This window comes from Taudactylus pleione, unplaced genomic scaffold (assembly GCF_031769625.1).
Source record: "Taudactylus pleione unplaced genomic scaffold, aTauple2 ptg000536l, whole genome shotgun sequence".
Lineage (NCBI taxonomy): Eukaryota > Metazoa > Chordata > Amphibia > Anura > Myobatrachidae > Taudactylus > Taudactylus pleione.
The window spans coordinates 44,395-64,371 of NW_028284938.1; positions in this window are offsets into that span (position 1 = coordinate 44,395).

Consider the following 19,977-nt stretch of genomic DNA (forward strand, 5'->3'; position numbering starts at 1 on the left):
ATTATACAAGCCTGCTCCCTCTCATTATTATAGCCTCATCCTCTGATTATAGTAGCCTGCTTCCTCTGATTATACTAGCCTGCTCCCTCTCATTATTATAGCCTCATCCTCTGATTATACTAGCCTGCCCTCTCATTATTATAGCCTCATCCTCTGATTATAGTAGCCTGCTTGCTCTGATTATACTAGCCTACTCCCTCTCATTATTATAGCCTCATCCTCTGATTATACTAGCCTGCTCCCTCTCATTATTATAGCCTCATCCTCTGATTATACTAGCCTGCTCCCTCTCATTATTATAGCCTCATCCTCTGATTATACTAGCCTGCTCCCTCTCATTATTATAGCCTCATCCTCTGATTATACTAGCCTGCATCCTCTGATTATTCTAGCCTGCATGCTCTGATTATACTAGTCTGAACACTCTGATTTTACTAGACTGCACCCTCTCATCCTCTGATTATACTAGCCTGCTCCCTCTCATTATTATGGCCTCATCCTCTGATTATACTAGCCTGCATGCTCTGATTAAACTTGCCTGCTCCCTCTCATTATTATAGCCTCATCCTCTGATTATACTAGCCTGCATGCTCTGATTATACTAGTGTGAACATTTTGATAATACTAGCCTGCACCCTCTCATCCTCTGATTATACAAGCCTGCACCCTCTCATTATTATAGCCTCATCCTCTTATTATACAAGCCTGCTCCCTCTCATTATTATAGCCTCATCCTCTGATTAGGCTAGCCTGCACACTGTGATTATACAAGCCTGCACCCTCTCATTATTATAGCCTCATCCTCTGATTATAGTAGCCTGCTTGCTCTGATTATACTAGCCTGCTCCATCTCATTATTATAGCCTCATCCTCTGATTATACTAGCTTGCTCCCTCTCATTATTATAGCCTCATCCTCTGATTATACTAGCCTGCTCCCTCTCCTTATTATAGCCTCATCCTCTGATTATACTAGCCTGCTCCCTCTCATTATTATAGCCTCATCCTCTGATTATACTAGCCTGCTCCCTCTCATTATTATAGCCTCATCCTCTGATAATAGTAGCCTGCTTGCTCTGATTATTCTAGCCTGCTCCCTCTCATTATTATAGCCTCATCCTCTCATTATACTAGCCTGCTCCCTCTCATTATTATAGCCTCATCCTCTGATTATACTAGCCTGCTCCCTCTCATTATTATAGCCTCATCCTCTGATTATACTAGCCTGCTCCCTCCCCTTAATTATAACCTCATCCTCTGATTATACTAGCCTGCTCCCTCTTATTATTATATCCTCATCCTCTGATTATACTAGCCTGCTCCCTCTCATTATTATAGCCTCATCCTCTGATTATACTAGCCTGCTCCCTCTCATTATTATAGCCTCATCCTCTGATTATACTAGCCTGCATCCTCTGATTATACTAGCCTGCATCCTCTCATTATACTAGTCTGAACACTCTGATTATACTAGTCTGAACACTCTGATTATACTAGACTGTACCCTCTAATCCTCTGATTATACAAGCCTGCTCCCTCTCATTATTATAGCCTCATCCTCTGATTATAGTAGCCTGCATGCTATGATTATACTCGCCTGCTCCCTCTCATTATTATAGCCTCATCCTCTGATTATACTAGCCTGCTCCCTCTCATTATTATAGCCTCATCCTCTGATTATACTAGCCTGCTCCCTCTCATTATTATAGCCTCATCCTCTGATTATACTAGCCTGCTCCCTCTCATTATTATAGCCTCATCCTCTGATTATACTAGCCTGCTCCCTCTCATTATTATAGCCTCTTCCTCTGATTATACTAGCCTACATCCTCTGATTATACTAGCCTGCATGCTCTGATTATACTAGTTTGAACACTCTGATTATACTAGCCTGCTCCCTCTCATTATTATGGCCTCATCCTCTGATTATACTAGCCTGCATGCTCTGATTATACTAGCCTGCTCCCTCTCATTATTATAGCCTAATCCTCTGATTATACTAGCCTGCATGCTCTGATTATACTAGTGTGAACACTTTGATTATACTAGCCTGCACCCTCTCATCCTCTGATTATACAAGCCTGCACCCTCTAATTATTATAGCCTCATCCTCTGATTATAGTAGCCTGCATGCTCTGATTATACTAGCCTGCTCCCTCTCATTATTATAGCCTCATCCTCTGATTATACTAGCCTGCTCCCTCTCATTATTATAGCCTCATCCTCTGATTATGCTAGCCTGCACACTGTGATTATACAAGCCTGCTCCCTCTCATTATTATAGCCTCATCCTCTGATTATAGTAGCCTGCTTGCTCTGATTATACTAGCCTGCTCCCTCTCATTATTATAGCCTCATCCTCTGATTATACTAGCCTGCTCCCTCTCATTATTATAGACTCATCCTCTGATTATAGTAGCCTGCTTGCTCTGATTATACTAGCCTGCTCCCTCTCATTATTATAGCCTCATCCTCTGATTTTACTAGCCTGCTCCCTCTCATTATTATAACCTCATCCTCTGATTATATTAGCCTGCTCCGTCTCATTATTATAGCCTCATCCTCTGATTATACTAGCCTGCATCCTCTAATTATACTAGCCTGCTCCCTCTCATTATTATAGCCTCATCTTCTGATTATACTAGCCTGCTCCCTCTCATTATTATAGCCTCATCCTCTGATTATGCTAGCCTGCACACTGTGATTATACAAGCCTGCTCCCTCTCATTATTATAGCCTCATCCTCTGATTATAGTAGCCTGCTTGCTCTGATTATACTAGCCTGCTCCCTCTCATTATTATTGCCCCATCCTCTGATTATACTAGCCTGCTCCCTCTCATTATTATGGCCTCATCCTCTGATTATACTAGCCGGCATGCTCTGATTATACTAGCCTGCTCCCTCTCATTATTATAGCCTCATCCTCTAATTATACTAGCCTGCATGCTCTGATTATACTAGTGTGAACACTTTGATTATACTAGCCTGCACCCTCTCATCCTCTGATTATACAAGCCTGCACCCTCTCATTATTATAGCCTCATCCTCTGATTATAGTAGCCTGCATGCTCTGATTATACTAGCCTGCTCCCTCTCATTATTATAGCCTCATCCTCGGATTATACTAGCCTGCTCCCTCTCATTATTATAGCCTCATCCTCTGATTATGCTAGCCTGCACACTGTGATTATACAAGCCTGCTCCCTCTCATTATTATAGCCTCATCCTCTGATTATAGTAGCCTGCTTGCTCTGATTATACTAGCCTGCTCCCTCTCATTATTATAGCCTCATCCTCTGATTATACTAGCCTGCTCCCTCTCATTATTATAGCCTCATCCTCTGATTATACAAGCCTGCTCCCTCTCATTATTATAGCCTCATCCTCTGATTAGGCTAGCCTGCACACTGTGATTATACAAGCCTGCACCCTCTCATTATTATAGCCTCATCCTCTGATTATAGTAGCCTGCTTGCTCTGATTATACTAGCCTGCACCCTCTCATCCTCTGATTATACAAGCCTGCACCCTCTCATTATTATAGCCTCATCCTCTGATTATACAAGCCTGCTCCCTCTCATTATTATAGCCTCATCCTCTGATTATAGTAGCCTGCTTCCTCTGATTATACTAGCCTGCTCCCTCTCATTATTATAGCCTCATCCTCTGATTATACTAGCCTGCTCCCTCTCATTATTATAGCCTCATCCTCTGATTATAGTAGCCTGCTTGCTCTGATTATACTAGCCTACTCCCTCTCATTATTATAGCCTCATCCTCTGATTATACTAGCCTGCTCCCTCTCATTATTATAGCCTCATCCTCTGATTATACTAGCCTGCATCCTCTAATTATACTAGCCTGCTCCCTCTCATTATTATAGCCTCATCTTCTGATTATACTAGCCTGCTCCCTCTCATTATTATAGCCTCATCCTCTGATTATGCTAGCCTGCACACTGTGATTATACAAGCCTGCTCCCTCTCATTATTATAGCCTCATCCTCTGATTATAGTAGCCTGCTTGCTCTGATTATACTAGCCTGCTCCCTCTCATTATTATTGCCCCATCCTCTGATTATACTAGCCTGCTCCCTCTCATTATTATGGCCTCATCCTCTGATTATACTAGCCGGCATGCTCTGATTATACTAGCCTGCTCCCTCTCATTATTATAGCCTCATCCTCTAATTATACTAGCCTGCATGCTCTGATTATACTAGTGTGAACACTTTGATTATACTAGCCTGCACCCTCTCATCCTCTGATTATACAAGCCTGCACCCTCTCATTATTATAGCCTCATCCTCTGATTATAGTAGCCTGCATGCTCTGATTATACTAGCCTGCTCCCTCTCATTATTATAGCCTCATCCTCGGATTATACTAGCCTGCTCCCTCTCATTATTATAGCCTCATCCTCTGATTATGCTAGCCTGCACACTGTGATTATACAAGCCTGCTCCCTCTCATTATTATAGCCTCATCCTCTGATTATAGTAGCCTGCTTGCTCTGATTATACTAGCCTGCTCCCTCTCATTATTATAGCCTCATCCTCTGATTATACTAGCCTGCTCCCTCTCATTATTATAGCCTCATCCTCTGATTATACAAGCCTGCTCCCTCTCATTATTATAGCCTCATCCTCTGATTAGGCTAGCCTGCACACTGTGATTATACAAGCCTGCACCCTCTCATTATTATAGCCTCATCCTCTGATTATAGTAGCCTGCTTGCTCTGATTATACTAGCCTGCACCCTCTCATCCTCTGATTATACAAGCCTGCACCCTCTCATTATTATAGCCTCATCCTCTGATTATACAAGCCTGCTCCCTCTCATTATTATAGCCTCATCCTCTGATTATAGTAGCCTGCTTCCTCTGATTATACTAGCCTGCTCCCTCTCATTATTATAGCCTCATCCTCGGATTATACTAGCCTGCTCCCTCTCATTATTATAGCCTCATCCTCTGATTATAGTAGCCTGCTTGCTCTGATTATACTAGCCTACTCCCTCTCATTATTATAGCCTCATCCTCTGATTATACTAGCCTGCTCCCTCTCATTATTATAGCCTCATCCTCTGATTATACTAGCCTGCTCCCTCTCATTATTATAGCCTCATCCTTTGATTATACTAGCCTGCTCCCTCTCATTATTATAGCCTCATCCTCTGATTATACTAGCCTGCATCCTCTGATTATTCTAGCCTGCATGCTCTGATTATACTAGTCTGAACACTCTGATTTTACTAGACTGCACCCTCTCATCCTCTGATTATACTAGCCTGCTCCCTCTCATTATTATGGCCTCATCCTCTGATTATACTAGCCTGCATGCTCTGATTAAACTTGCCTGCTCCCTCTCATTATTATAGCCTCATCCTCTGATTATACTAGCCTGCATGCTCTGATTATACTAGTGTGAACATTTTGATAATACTAGCCTGCACCCTCTCATCCTCTGATTATACAAGCCTGCACCCTCTCATTATTATAGCCTCATCCTCTTATTATACAAGCCTGCTCCCTCTCATTATTATAGCCTCATCCTCTGATTAGGCTAGCCTGCACACTGTGATTATACAAGCCTGCACCCTCTCATTATTATAGCCTCATCCTCTGATTATAGTAGCCTGCTTGCTCTGATTATACTTGCCTGCTCCATCTCATTATTATAGCCTCATCCTCTGATTATACTAGCTTGCTCCCTCTCATTATTATAGCCTCATCCTCTGATTATACTAGCCTGCTCCCTCTCCTTATTATAGCCTCATCCTCTGATTATACTAGCCTGCTCCCTCTCATTATTATAGCCTCATCCTCTGATTATACTAGCCTGCTCCCTCTCATTATTATAGCCTCATCCTCTGATTATAGTAGCCTGCTTGCTCTGATTATTCTAGCCTGCTCCCTCTCATTATTATAGCCTCATCCTCTCATTATACTAGCCTGCTCCCTCTCATTATTATAGCCTCATCCTCTGATTATACTAGCCTGCTCCCTCTCATTATTATAGCCTCATCCTCTGATTATAGTAGCCTGCATGCTATGATTATACTCGCCTGCTCCCTCTCATTATTATAGCCTCATCCTCTGATTATACTAGCCTGCTCCCTCTCATTATTATAGCCTCATCCTCTGATTATACTAGCCTGCTCCCTCTCATTATTATAGCCTCATCCTCTGATTATACTAGCCTGCTCCCTCTCATTATTATAGCCTCATCCTCTGATTATACTAGCCTGCTCCCTCTCATTATTATAGCCTCTTCCTCTGATTATACTAGCCTACATCCTCTGATTATACTAGCCTGCATGCTCTGATTATACTAGTTTGAACACTCTGATTATACTAGCCTGCTCCCTCTCATTATTATGGCCTCATCCTCTGATTATACTAGCCTGCATGCTCTGATTATACTAGCCTGCTCCCTCTCATTATTATAGCCTAATCCTCTGATTATACTAGCCTGCATGCTCTGATTATACTAGTGTGAACACTTTGATTATACTAGCCTGCACCCTCTCATCCTCTGATTATACAAGCCTGCACCCTCTCATTATTATAGCCTCATCCTCTGATGATAGTAGCCTGCATGCTCTGATTATACTAGCCTGCTCCCTCTCATTATTATAGCCTCATCCTCTGATTATACTAGCCTGCTCCCTCTCATTATTATAGCCTCATCCTCTGATTATGCTAGCCTGCACACTGTGATTATACAAGCCTGCTCCCTCTCATTATTATAGCCTCATCCTCTGATTATACAAGCCTGCTCCCTCTCATTATTATAGCCTCATCCTCTGATTATGCTAGCCTGCACATTGTGATTATACAAGCCTGCACCCTCTCATTATTATAGCCTCATCCTCTGATTATAGTAGCCTGCTTGCTCTGATTAAACTAGCCTGCTCCCTCTCATTATTATAGCCTCATCCTCTGATTATACTAGCCTGCTACCTCTCATTATTATAGCCTTATCCTCTGATTATAGTAGCCTGCTTGCTCTGATTATACTAGCCTGCTCCCTCTCATTATTATAGCCTCATCCTCTGATTATAATAGCCTGCTCCCTCTCATTATTATAGCCTCAGCCTCTGATTATACTAGCCTGCTCCCTCTCATTATTATAGCCTCATCCTCTGATTATACTAGCCTGCTCCCACTCATTATTATAGCCTCATCCTCTGATTATACTAGCCTGCTCCCTCTCATTATTATAGCCTCATCCTCTGATTATACTAGCCTGCATCCTCTGATTTTACTAGCCTGCATGCTCTGATTATACTAGTCTGGACACTCTGATTATACTAGACTGCACCCTCTCATCCTCTGATTATACAAGCCTGCTCCCTCTCATTATTATAGCCTCATCCTCTGATTATAGTAGCCTGCATGCTATGATTATACTAGCCTGCTCCCTCTCATTATTATGGCCCCATCCTGTGATAATACTACCCTGCTCCCTCTCATTATTATGGCCTCATCCTCTGATTATACTAGCCTGCATGCTCTGATTATACTAGCCTGCTCCCTCTCATTATTATAGCCTCATCCTCTAATTATACTAGCCTGCTCCCTCTCATTATTATAGCCTCAGCCTCTGATTATACTAGCCTGCTCCCTCTCATTATTATAGCCTCAGCCTCTGATTATACTAGCCTGCTCCCTCTCATTATTATGGCCCCATCCTCTGATTATACCAGCCTACTCCCTCTCATTATTATAGCCTCATCCTCTGATTATAGTAGCCTGCTTGCTCTGATTATACTAGCCTACTCTCTCTCATTATTATAGCCTCATCCTCTGATTATACTAGCCTGCTCCCTCTCATTATTATAGCCTCATCCTCTGATTATACTAGCCTGCTCCCTCTCATTATTATAGCCTCATCCTCTGATTATACTAGCCTGCTCCCTCTCATTATTATAGCCTCATCCTCTGATTATACTAGCCTGCATCCTCTGATTATTCTAGCCTGCATGCTCTGATTATACTAGTCTGAACACTCTGATTTTACTAGACTGCACCCTCTCATCCTCTGATTATACTAGCCTGCTCCCTCTCATTATTATGGCCTCATCCTCTGATTATACTAGCCTGCATGCTCTGATTAAACTTGCCTGCTCCCTCTCATTATTATAGCCTCATCCTCTGATTATACTAGCCTGCATGCTCTGATTATACTAGTGTGAACATTTTGATAATACTAGCCTGCACCCTCTCATCCTCTGATTATACAAGCCTGCACCCTCTCATTATTATAGCCTCATCCTCTTATTATACAAGCCTGCTCCCTCTCATTATTATAGCCTCATCCTCTGATTAGGCTAGCCTGCACACTGTGATTATACAAGCCTGCACCCTCTCATTATTATAGCCTCATCCTCTGATTATAGTAGCCTGCTTGCTCTGATTATACTAGCCTGCTCCATCTCATTATTATAGCCTCATCCTCTGATTATACTAGCTTGCTCCCTCTCATTATTATAGCCTCATCCTCTGATTATACTAGCCTGCTCCCTCTCCTTATTATAGCCTCATCCTCTGATTATACTAGCCTGCTCCCTCTCATTATTATAGCCTCATCCTCTGATTATACTAGCCTGCTCCCTCTCATTATTATAGCCTCATCCTCTGATTATAGTAGCCTGCTTGCTCTGATTATTCTAGCCTGCTCCCTCTCATTATTATAGCCTCATCCTCTCATTATACTAGCCTGCTCCCTCTCATTATTATAGCCTCATCCTCTCATTATACTAGCCTGCTCCCTCTCATTATTATAGCCTCATCCTCTGATTATACTAGCCTGCTCACTCCCCTTAATTATAGCCTCATCCTCTGATTATACTAGCCTGCTCCCTCTTATTATTATATCCTCATCCTCTGATTATACTAGCCTGCTCCCTCTCATTATTATAGCCTCATCCTCTGATTATACTAGCCTGCTCCCTCTCATTATTATAGCCTCATCCTCTGATTATACTAGCCTGCATCCTCTGATTATACTAGCCTGCATCCTCTCATTATACTAGTCTGAACACTCTGATTATACTAGTCTGAACACTCTGATTATACTAAACTGTACCCTCTCATCCTCTGATTATACAAGCCTGCTCCCTCTCATTATTATAGCCTCATCCTCTGTTTATAGTAGCCTGCATGCTATGATTATACTCGCCTGCTCCCTCTCATTATTATAGCCTCATCCTCTGATTATACTAGCCTGCTCCCTCTCATTATTATAGCCTCATCCTCTGATTATACTAGCCTGCTCCCTCTCATTATTATAGCCTCATCCTCTGATTATACTAGCCTGCTCCCTCTCATTATTATAGCCTCATCCTCTGATTATACTAGCCTGCTCCCTCTCATTATTATAGCCTCTTCCTCTGATTATACTAGCCTGCATCCTCTGATTTTACTAGCCTGCATGCTCTGATTATACTAGTCTGGACACTCTGATTATACTAGACTGCACCCTCTCATCCTCTGATTATACAAGCCTGCTCCCTCTCATTATTATAGCCTCATCCTCTGATTATAGTAGCCTGCATGCTATGATTATACTAGCCTGCTCCCTCTCATTATTATGGCCCCATCCTGTGATAATACTAGCCTGCTCCCTCTCATTATTATGGCCTCATCCTCTGATTATACTAGCCTGCATGCTCTGATTATACTAGCCTGCTCCCTCTCATTATTATAGCCTCATCCTCTAATTATACTAGCCTGCTCCCTCTCATTATTATAGCCTCAGCCTCTGATTATACTAGCCTGCTCCCTCTCATTATTATAGCCTCAGCCTCTGATTATACTAGCCTGCTCCCTCTCATTATTATGGCCCCATCCTCTGATTATACCAGCCTACTCCCTCTCATTATTATAGCCTCATCCTCTGATTATAGTAGCCTGCTTGCTCTGATTATACTAGCCTACTCCCTCTCATTATTATAGCCTCATCCTCTGATTATACTAGCCTGCTCCCTCTCATTATTATAGCCTCATCCTCTGATTATACTAGCCTGCTCCCTTTCATTATTATAGCCTCATCCTCTGATTATACTAGCCTGCTCCCTCTCATTATTATAGCCTCATCCTCTGATTATACTAGCCTGCATCCTCTGATTATTCTAGCCTGCATGCTCTGATTATACTAGTCTGAACACTCTGATTTTACTAGACTGCACCCTCTCATCCTCTGATTATACTAGCCTGCTCCCTCTCATTATTATGGCCTCATCCTCTGATTATACTAGCCTGCATGCTCTGATTAAACTTGCCTGCTCCCTCTCATTATTATAGCCTCATCCTCTGATTATACTAGCCTGCATGCTCTGATTATACTAGTGTGAACATTTTGATAATACTAGCCTGCACCCTCTCATCCTCTGATTATACAAGCCTGCACCCTCTCATTATTATAGCCTCATCCTCTTATTATACAAGCCTGCTCCCTCTCATTATTATAGCCTCATCCTCTGATTAGGCTAGCCTGCACACTGTGATTATACAAGCCTGCACCCTCTCATTATTATAGCCTCATCCTCTGATTATAGTAGCCTGCTTGCTCTGATTATACTAGCCTGCTCCATCTCATTATTATAGCCTCATCCTCTGATTATACTAGCTTGCTCCCTCTCATTATTATAGCCTCATCCTCTGATTATACTAGCCTGCTCCCTCTCCTTATTATAGCCTCATCCTCTGATTATACTAGCCTGCTCCCTCTCATTATTATAGCCTCATCCTCTGATTATACTAGCCTGCTCCCTCTCATTATTATAGCATCATCCTCTGATTATAGTAGCCTGCTTGCTCTGATTATTCTAGCCTGCTCCCTCTCATTATTATAGCCTCATCCTCTCATTATACTAGCCTGCTCCCTCTCATTATTATAGCCTCATCCTCTCATTATACTAGCCTGCTCCCTCTCATTATTATAGCCTCATCCTCTGATTATACTAGCCTGCTCACTCCCCTTAATTATAGCCTCATCCTCTAATTATACTAGCCTGCTCCCTCTTATTATTATATCCTCATCCTCTGATTATACTAGCCTGCTCCCTCTCATTATTATAGCCTCATCCTCTGATTATACTAGCCTGCTCCCTCTCATTATTATAGCCTCATCCTCTGATTATACTAGCCTGCATCCTCTGATTATACTAGCCTGCATCCTCTCATTATACTAGTCTGAACACTCTGATTATACTAGTCTGAACACTCTGATTATACTAAACTGTACCCTCTCATCCTCTGATTATACTAGCCTGCTCCCTCTCATTATTATAGCCTCATCCTCTGATTATAGTAGCCTGCTTGCTCTGATTATTCTAGCCTGCTCCCTCTCATTATTATAGCCTCATCCTCTCATTATACTAGCCTGCTCCCTCTCATTATTATAGCCTCATCCTCTCATTATACTAGCCTGCTCCCTCTCATTATTATAGCCTCATCCTCTGTTTATACTAGCCTGCTCACTCCCCTTAATTATAGCCTCATCCTCTGATTATACTAGCCTGCTCCCTCTTATTATTATATCCTCATCCTCTGATTATACTAGCCTGCTCCCTCTCATTATTATAGCCTCATCCTCTGATTATACTAGCCTGCTCCCTCTCATTATTATAGCCTCATCCTCTGATTATACTAGCCTGCATCCTCTGATTATACTAGCCTGCATCCTCTCATTATACTAGTATGAACACTCTGATTATACTAGTCTGAACACTCTGATTATACTAAACTGTACCCTCTCATCCTCTGATTATACAAGCCTGCTCCCTCTCATTATTATAGCCTCATCCTCTGTTTATAGTAGCCTGCATGCTATGATTATACTCGCCTGCTCCCTCTCATTATTATAGCCTCATCCTCTGATTATACTAGCCTGCTCCCTCTCATTATTATAGCCTCATCCTCTGATTATACTAGCCTGCTCCCTCTCATTATTATAGCCTCATCCTCTGATTATACTAGCCTGCTCCCTCTCATTATTATAGCCTCATCCTCTGATTATACTAGCCTGCTCCCTCTCATTATTATAGCCTCTTCCTCTGATTATACTAGCCTACATCCTCTGATTATACTAGCCTGCATGCTCTGATTATACTAGTTTGAACACTCTGATTATACTAGCCTGCTCCCTCTCATTATTATGGCCGCATCCTCTGATTATACTAGCCTGCATGCTCTGATTATACTAGCCTGCTCCCTCTCATTATTATAGCCTAATCCTCTGATTATACTAGCCTGCATGCTCTGATTATACTAGTGTGAACACTTTGATTATACTAGCCTGCACCCTCTCATCCTCTGATTATACAAGCCTGCACCCTCTCATTATTATAGCCTCATCCTCTGATGATAGTAGCCTGCATGCTCTGATTATACTAGCCTGCTCCCTCTCATTATTATAGCCTCATCCTCTGATTATACTAGCCTGCTCCCTCTCATTATTATAGCCTCATCCTCTGATTATGCTAGCCTGCACACTGTGATTATACAAGCCTGCTCCCTCTCATTATTATAGCCTCATCCTCTGATTATACAAGCCTGCTCCCTCTCATTATTATAGCCTCATCCTCTGATTATGCTAGCCTGCACATTGTGATTATACAAGCCTGCACCCTCTCATTATTATAGCCTCATCCTCTGATTATAGTAGCCTGCTCCCTCTCATTATTATAGCCTCAGCCTCTGATTATACTAGCCTGCTCCCTCTCATTATTATGGCCCCATCCTCTGATTATACCAGCCTACTCCCTCTCATTATTATAGCCTCATCCTCTGATTATAGTAGCCTGCTTGCTCTGATTATACTAGCCTACTCCCTCTCATTATTATAGCCTCATCCTCTGATTATACTAGCCTGCTCCCTCTCATTATTATAGCCTCATCCTCTGATTATACTAGCCTGCTCCCTTTCATTATTATAGCATCATCCTCTGATTATACTAGCCTGCTCCCTCTCATTATTATAGCCTCATCCTCTGATTATACTAGCCTGCATCCTCTGATTATTCTAGCCTGCATGCTCTGATTATACTAGTCTGAACACTCTGATTTTACTAGACTGCACCCTCTCATCCTCTGATTATACTAGCCTGCTCCCTCTCATTATTATGGCCTCATCCTCTGATTATACTAGCCTGCATGCTCTGATTAAACTTGCCTGCTCCCTCTCATTATTATAGCCTCATCCTCTGATTATACTAGCCTGCATGCTCTGATTATACTAGTGTGAACATTTTGATAATACTAGCCTGCACCCTCTCATCCTCTGATTATACAAGCCTGCACCCTCTCATTATTATAGCCTCATCCTCTTATTATACAAGCCTGCTCCCTCTCATTATTATAGCCTCATCCTCTGATTAGGCTAGCCTGCACACTGTGATTATACAAGCCTGCACCCTCTCATTATTATAGCCTCATCCTCTGATTATAGTAGCCTGCTTGCTCTGATTATACTAGCCTGCTCCATCTCATTATTATAGCCTCATCCTCTGATTATACTAGCTTGCTCCCTCTCATTTTATAGCCTCATCCTCTGATTATACTAGCCTGCTCCCTCTCCTTATTATAGCCTCATCCTCTGATTATACTAGCCTGCTCCCTCTCATTATTATAGCCTCATCCTCTGATTATACTAGCCTGCTCCCTCTCATTATTATAGCATCATCCTCTGATTATAGTAGCCTGCTTGCTCTGATTATTCTAGCCTGCTCCCTCTCATTATTATAGCCTCATCCTCTCATTATACTAGCCTGCTCCCTCTCATTATTATAGCCTCATCCTCTCATTATACTAGCCTGCTCCCTCTCATTATTATAGCCTCATCCTCTGATTATACTAGCCTGCTCACTCCCCTTAATTATAGCCTCATCCTCTGATTATACTAGCCTGCTCCCTCTTATTATTATATCCTCATCCTCTGATTATACTAGCCTGCTCCCTCTCATTATTATAGCCTCATCCTCTGATTATACTAGCCTGCTCCCTCTCATTATTATAGCCTCATCCTCTGATTATACTAGCCTGCATCCTCTGATTATACTAGCCTGCATCCTCTCATTATACTAGTCTGAACACTCTGATTATACTAGTCTGAACACTCTGATTATACTAAACTGTACCCTCTCATCCTCTGATTATACTAGCCTGCTCCCTCTCATTATTATAGCCTCATCCTCTGATTATAGTAGCCTGCTTGCTCTGATTATTCTAGCCTGCTCCCTCTCATTATTATAGCCTCATCCTCTCATTATACTAGCCTGCTCCCTCTCATTATTATAGCCTCATCCTCTCATTATACTAGCCTGCTCCCTCTCATTATTATAGCCTCATCCTCTGTTTATACTAGCCTGCTCACTCCCCTTAATTATAGCCTCATCCTCTGATTATACTAGCCTGCTCCCTCTTATTATTATATCCTCATCCTCTGATTATACTAGCCTGCTCCCTCTCATTATTATAGCCTCATCCTCTGATTATACTAGCCTGCTCCCTCTCATTATTATAGCCTCATCCTCTGATTATACTAGCCTGCATCCTCTGATTATACTAGCCTGCATCCTCTCATTATACTAGTATGAACACTCTGATTATACTAGTCTGAACACTCTGATTATACTAAACTGTACCCTCTCATCCTCTGATTATACAAGCCTGCTCCCTCTCATTATTATAGCATCATCCTCTGATTATAGTAGCCTGCTTGCTCTGATTATTCTAGCCTGCTCCCTCTCATTATTATAGCCTCATCCTCTCATTATACTAGCCTGCTCCCTCTCATTATTATAGCCTCATCCTCTCATTATACTAGCCTGCTCCCTCTCATTATTATAGCCTCATCCTCTGATTATACTAGCCTGCTCACTCCCCTTAATTATAGCCTCATCCTCTGATTATACTAGCCTGCTCCCTCTTATTATTATATCCTCATCCTCTGATTATACTAGCCTGCTCCCTCTCATTATTATAGCCTCATCCTCTGATTATACTAGCCTGCTCCCTCTCATTATTATAGCCTCATCCTCTGATTATACTAGCCTGCATCCTCTGATTATACTAGCCTGCATCCTCTCATTATACTAGTCTGAACACTCTGATTATACTAGTCTGAACACTCTGATTATACTAAACTGTACCCTCTCATCCTCTGATTATACTAGCCTGCTCCCTCTCATTATTATAGCCTCATCCTCTGATTATAGTAGCCTGCTTGCTCTGATTATTCTAGCCTGCTCCCTCTCATTATTATAGCCTCATCCTCTCATTATACTAGCCTGCTCCCTCTCATTATTATAGCCTCATCCTCTCATTATACTAGCCTGCTCCCTCTCATTATTATAGCCTCATCCTCTGTTTATACTAGCCTGCTCACTCCCCTTAATTATAGCCTCATCCTCTGATTATACTAGCCTGCTCCCTCTTATTATTATATCCTCATCCTCTGATTATACTAGCCTGCTCCCTCTCATTATTATAGCCTCATCCTCTGATTATACTAGCCTGCTCCCTCTCATTATTATAGCCTCATCCTCTGATTATACTAGCCTGCATCCTCTGATTATACTAGCCTGCATCCTCTCATTATACTAGTATGAACACTCTGATTATACTAGTCTGAACACTCTGATTATACTAAACTGTACCCTCTCATCCTCTGATTATACAAGCCTGCTCCCTCTCATTATTATAGCCTCATCCTCTGTTTATAGTAGCCTGCATGCTATGATTATACTCGCCTGCTCCCTCTCATTATTATAGCCTCATCCTCTGATTATACTAGCCTGCTCCCTCTCATTATTATAGCCTCATCCTCTGATTATACTAGCCTGCTCCCTCTCATTATTATAGCCTCATCCTCTGATTATACTAGCCTGCTCCCTCTCATTATTATAGCCTCATCCTCTGATTATACTAGCCTGCTCCCTCTCATTATTATAGCCTCTTCCTCTGATTATACTAGCCTACATCCTCTGATTATACTAGCCTGCATGCTCTGATTATACTAGTTTGAACACTCTGATTATACTAGCCTGCTCCCTCTCATTATTATGGCCTCATCCTCTGATTATACTAGCCTGCATGCTCTGATTATACTAGCCTGCTCCCTCTCATTATTATAGCCTAATCCTCTGATTATACTAGCCTGCATGCTCTGATTATACTAGTGTGAACACTTTGATTATACTAGCCTGCACCCTCTCATCCTCTGATTATACAAGCCTGCACCCTCTCATTATTATAGCCTCATCCTCTGATGATAGTAGCCTGCATGCTCTGATTATACTAGCCTGCTCCCTCTCATTATTATAGCCTCATCCTCTGATTATACTAGCCTGCTCCCTCTCATTATTATAGCCTCATCCTCTGATTATGCTAGCCTGCACACTGTGATTATACAAGCCTGCTCCCTCTCATTATTATAGCCTCATCCTCTGATTATACAAGCCTGCTCCCTCTCATTATTATAGCCTCATCCTCTGATTATGCTAGCCTGCACATTGTGATTATACAAGCCTGCACCCTCTCATTATTATAGCCTCATCCTCTGATTATAGTAGCCTGCTTGCTCTGATTAAACTAGCCTGCTCCCTCTCATTATTATAGCCTCATCCTCTGATTATACTAGCCTGCTACCTCTCATTATTATAGCCTTATCCTCTGATTATAGTAGCCTGCTTGCTCTGATTATACTAGCCTGCTCCCTCTCATTATTATAGCCTCATCCTCTGATTATAATAGCCTGCTCCCTCTCATTATTATAGCCGCAGCCTCTGATTATACTAGCCTGCTCCCTCTCATTATTATAGCCTCATCCTCTGATTATACTAGCCTGCTCCCACTCATTATTATAGCCTCATCCTCTGATTATACTAGCCTGCTCCCTCTCATTATTATAGCCTCATCCTCTGATTATACTAGCCTGCATCCTCTGATTTTACTAGCCTGCATGCTCTGATTATACTAGTCTGGACACTCTGATTATACTAGACTGCACCCTCTCATCCTCTGATTATACAAGCCTGCTCCCTCTCATTATTATAGCCTCATCCTCTGATTATAGTAGCCTGCATGCTATGATTATACTAGCCTGCTCCCTCTCATTATTATGGCCCCATCCTGTGATAATACTAGCCTGCTCCCTCTCATTATTATGGCCTCATCCTCTGATTATACTAGCCTGCATGCTCTGATTATACTAGCCTGCTCCCTCTCATTATTATAGCCTCATCCTCTAATTATACTAGCCTGCTCCCTCTCATTATTATAGCCTCAGCCTCTGATTATACTAGCCTGCTCCCTCTCATTATTATAGCCTCAGCCTCTGATTATACTAGCCTGCTCCCTCTCATTATTATGGCCCCATCCTCTGATTATACCAGCCTACTCCCTCTCATTATTATGGCCTCATCCTCTGATTATACTAGCTTGCTTGCTCTGATTATACTAGCCTGCTCCCTCTCATTATTATAGCCTCATCCTCTAATTATACTAGCCTGATCCCTCTCATTATTATAGCCTCAGCCTCTGATTATACTAGCCTGCATGCTCTGATTATACTAGTGTGAACACTTTGATTATACTAGCCTGCACCCTCTCATCCTCTGATTATACAAGCCTGCACCCTCTCATTATTATAGCCTCATCCTCTGATTATATTAGCCTGCATGCTCTGATTATACTAGCCTGCTCCCTCTCATTATTATAGCCTCATCCTCTGATTATACTAGCCTGCTCCATCTCATTATTATAGCCTCATCCTCTGATTATGCTAGCCTGCACACTGTGATTATACAAGCCTGCTCCCTCTCATTATTATAGCCTCATCCTCTGATTATAGTAGCCTGCTTGCTCTGATTATACTAGCCTGCTCCCTCTCATTATTATAGCCTCATCCTCTGATTATACTAGCCTGCTCCCTCTCATTATTATAGCCTCATACTCTGATTATAGTAGCCTGCTTGCTCTGATTATACTAGCCTGCTCCCTCTCATTATTATAGCCTCATCCTCTGATTATACTAGCCTGCTCCCTCTCATTATTATAGCCTCATCCTCTGATTATACTAGCCTGCTCCCTCTCATTATTATAGCCTCATCCTCTGATTTTACTAGCCGGCTCCTTCTCATTATTATAGCCTCATCCTCTGAATATACTAGCCTGCATCCTCTGATTATACTAGCCTGCATGCTCTGATTATACTAGTCTGAACACTCTGATTTTACTAGACTGCACCCTCTCATCCTCTGATTATACTAGCCTGCTCCCTCTCATTATTATGGCCTCATCCGCTGATTATACTAGCCTGCATGCTCTGATTAAACTTGCCTGCTCCCTCTCATTATTATAGCCTCATCCTCTGATTAAACTAGCCTGCATGCTCTGATTATACTAGTGTGAACACTTTGATTATACTAGCCTGCACCCTCTCATCCTCTGATTATACAAGCCTGCACCCTCTCATTATTATAACCTCATCCTCTGATTATACAAGCCTGCTCCCTCTCATTATTATAGCCTCATCCTCTGATTAGGCTAGCCTGCACACTGTGATTATACAAGCCTGCACCCTCTCATTATTATAGCCTCATCCTCTGATTATACTAGCCTGCTCCCTCTCATTATTATAGCCTCAGCCTCTGATTATACTAGCCTGCTCCCTCTCATTATTATGGCCCCATCCTCTGATTATACCAGCCTACTCCCTCTCATTATTATGGCCTCATCCTCTGATTATACTAGCTTGCTTGCTCTGATTATACTAGCCTGCTCCCTCTCATTATTATAGCCTCATCCTCTAATTATACTAGCCTGATCCCTCTCATTATTATAGCCTCAGCCTCTGATTATACTAGCCTGCATGCTCTGATTATACTAGTGTGAACACTTTGATTATACTAGCCTGCACCCTCTCATCCTCTGATTATACAAGCCTGCACCCTCTCATTATTATAGCCTCATCCTCTGATTATATTAGCCTGCATGCTCTGATTATACTAGCCTGCTCCCTCTCATTATTATAGCCTCATCCTCTGATTATACTAGCCTGCTCCATCTCATTATTATAGCCTCATCATCTGATTATGCTAGCCTGCACACTGTGATTATACAAGCCTGCTCCCTCTCATTATTATAGCCTCATCCTCTGATTATAGTAGCCTGCTTGCTCTGATTATACTAGCCTGCTCCCTCTCATTATTATAGCCTCATCCTCTGATTATACTAGCCTGCTCCCTCTCATTATTATAGCCTCATACTCTGATTATAGTAGCCTGCTTGCTCTGATTATACTAGCCTGCTCCCTCTCATTATTATAGCCTCATCCTCTGATTATAATAGCCTGCTCCCTCTCATTATTATAGCCTCATCCTCTGATTATACTAGCCTGCTCCCTCTCATTATTATAGCCTCATCCTCTGATTTTACTAGCCGGCTCCTTCTCATTATTATAGCCTCATCCTCTGAATATACTAGCCTGCATCCTCTGATTATACTAGCCTGCATGCTCTGATTATACTAGTCTGAACACTCTGATTTTACTAGACTGCACCCTCTCATCCTCTGATTATACTAGCCTGCTCCCTCTCATTATTATGGCCTCATCCTCTGATTATACTAGCCTGCATGCTCTGATTAAACTTGCCTGCTCCCTCTCATTATTATAGCCTCATCCTCTGATTATACTAGCCTGCATGCTCTGATTATACTAGTGTGAACACTTTGATTATACTAGCCTGCACCCTCTCATCCTCTGATTATACAAGCCTGCACCCGCTCATTATTATAACCTCATCCTCTGATTATACAAGCCTGCTCCCTCTCATTATTATAGCCTCATCCTCTGATTAGGCTAGCCTGCACACTGTGATTATACAAGCCTGCACCCTCTCATTATTATAGCCTCATCCTCTGATTATAGTAGCCTGCTTGCTCTGATTATACTAGCCTGCTCCCTC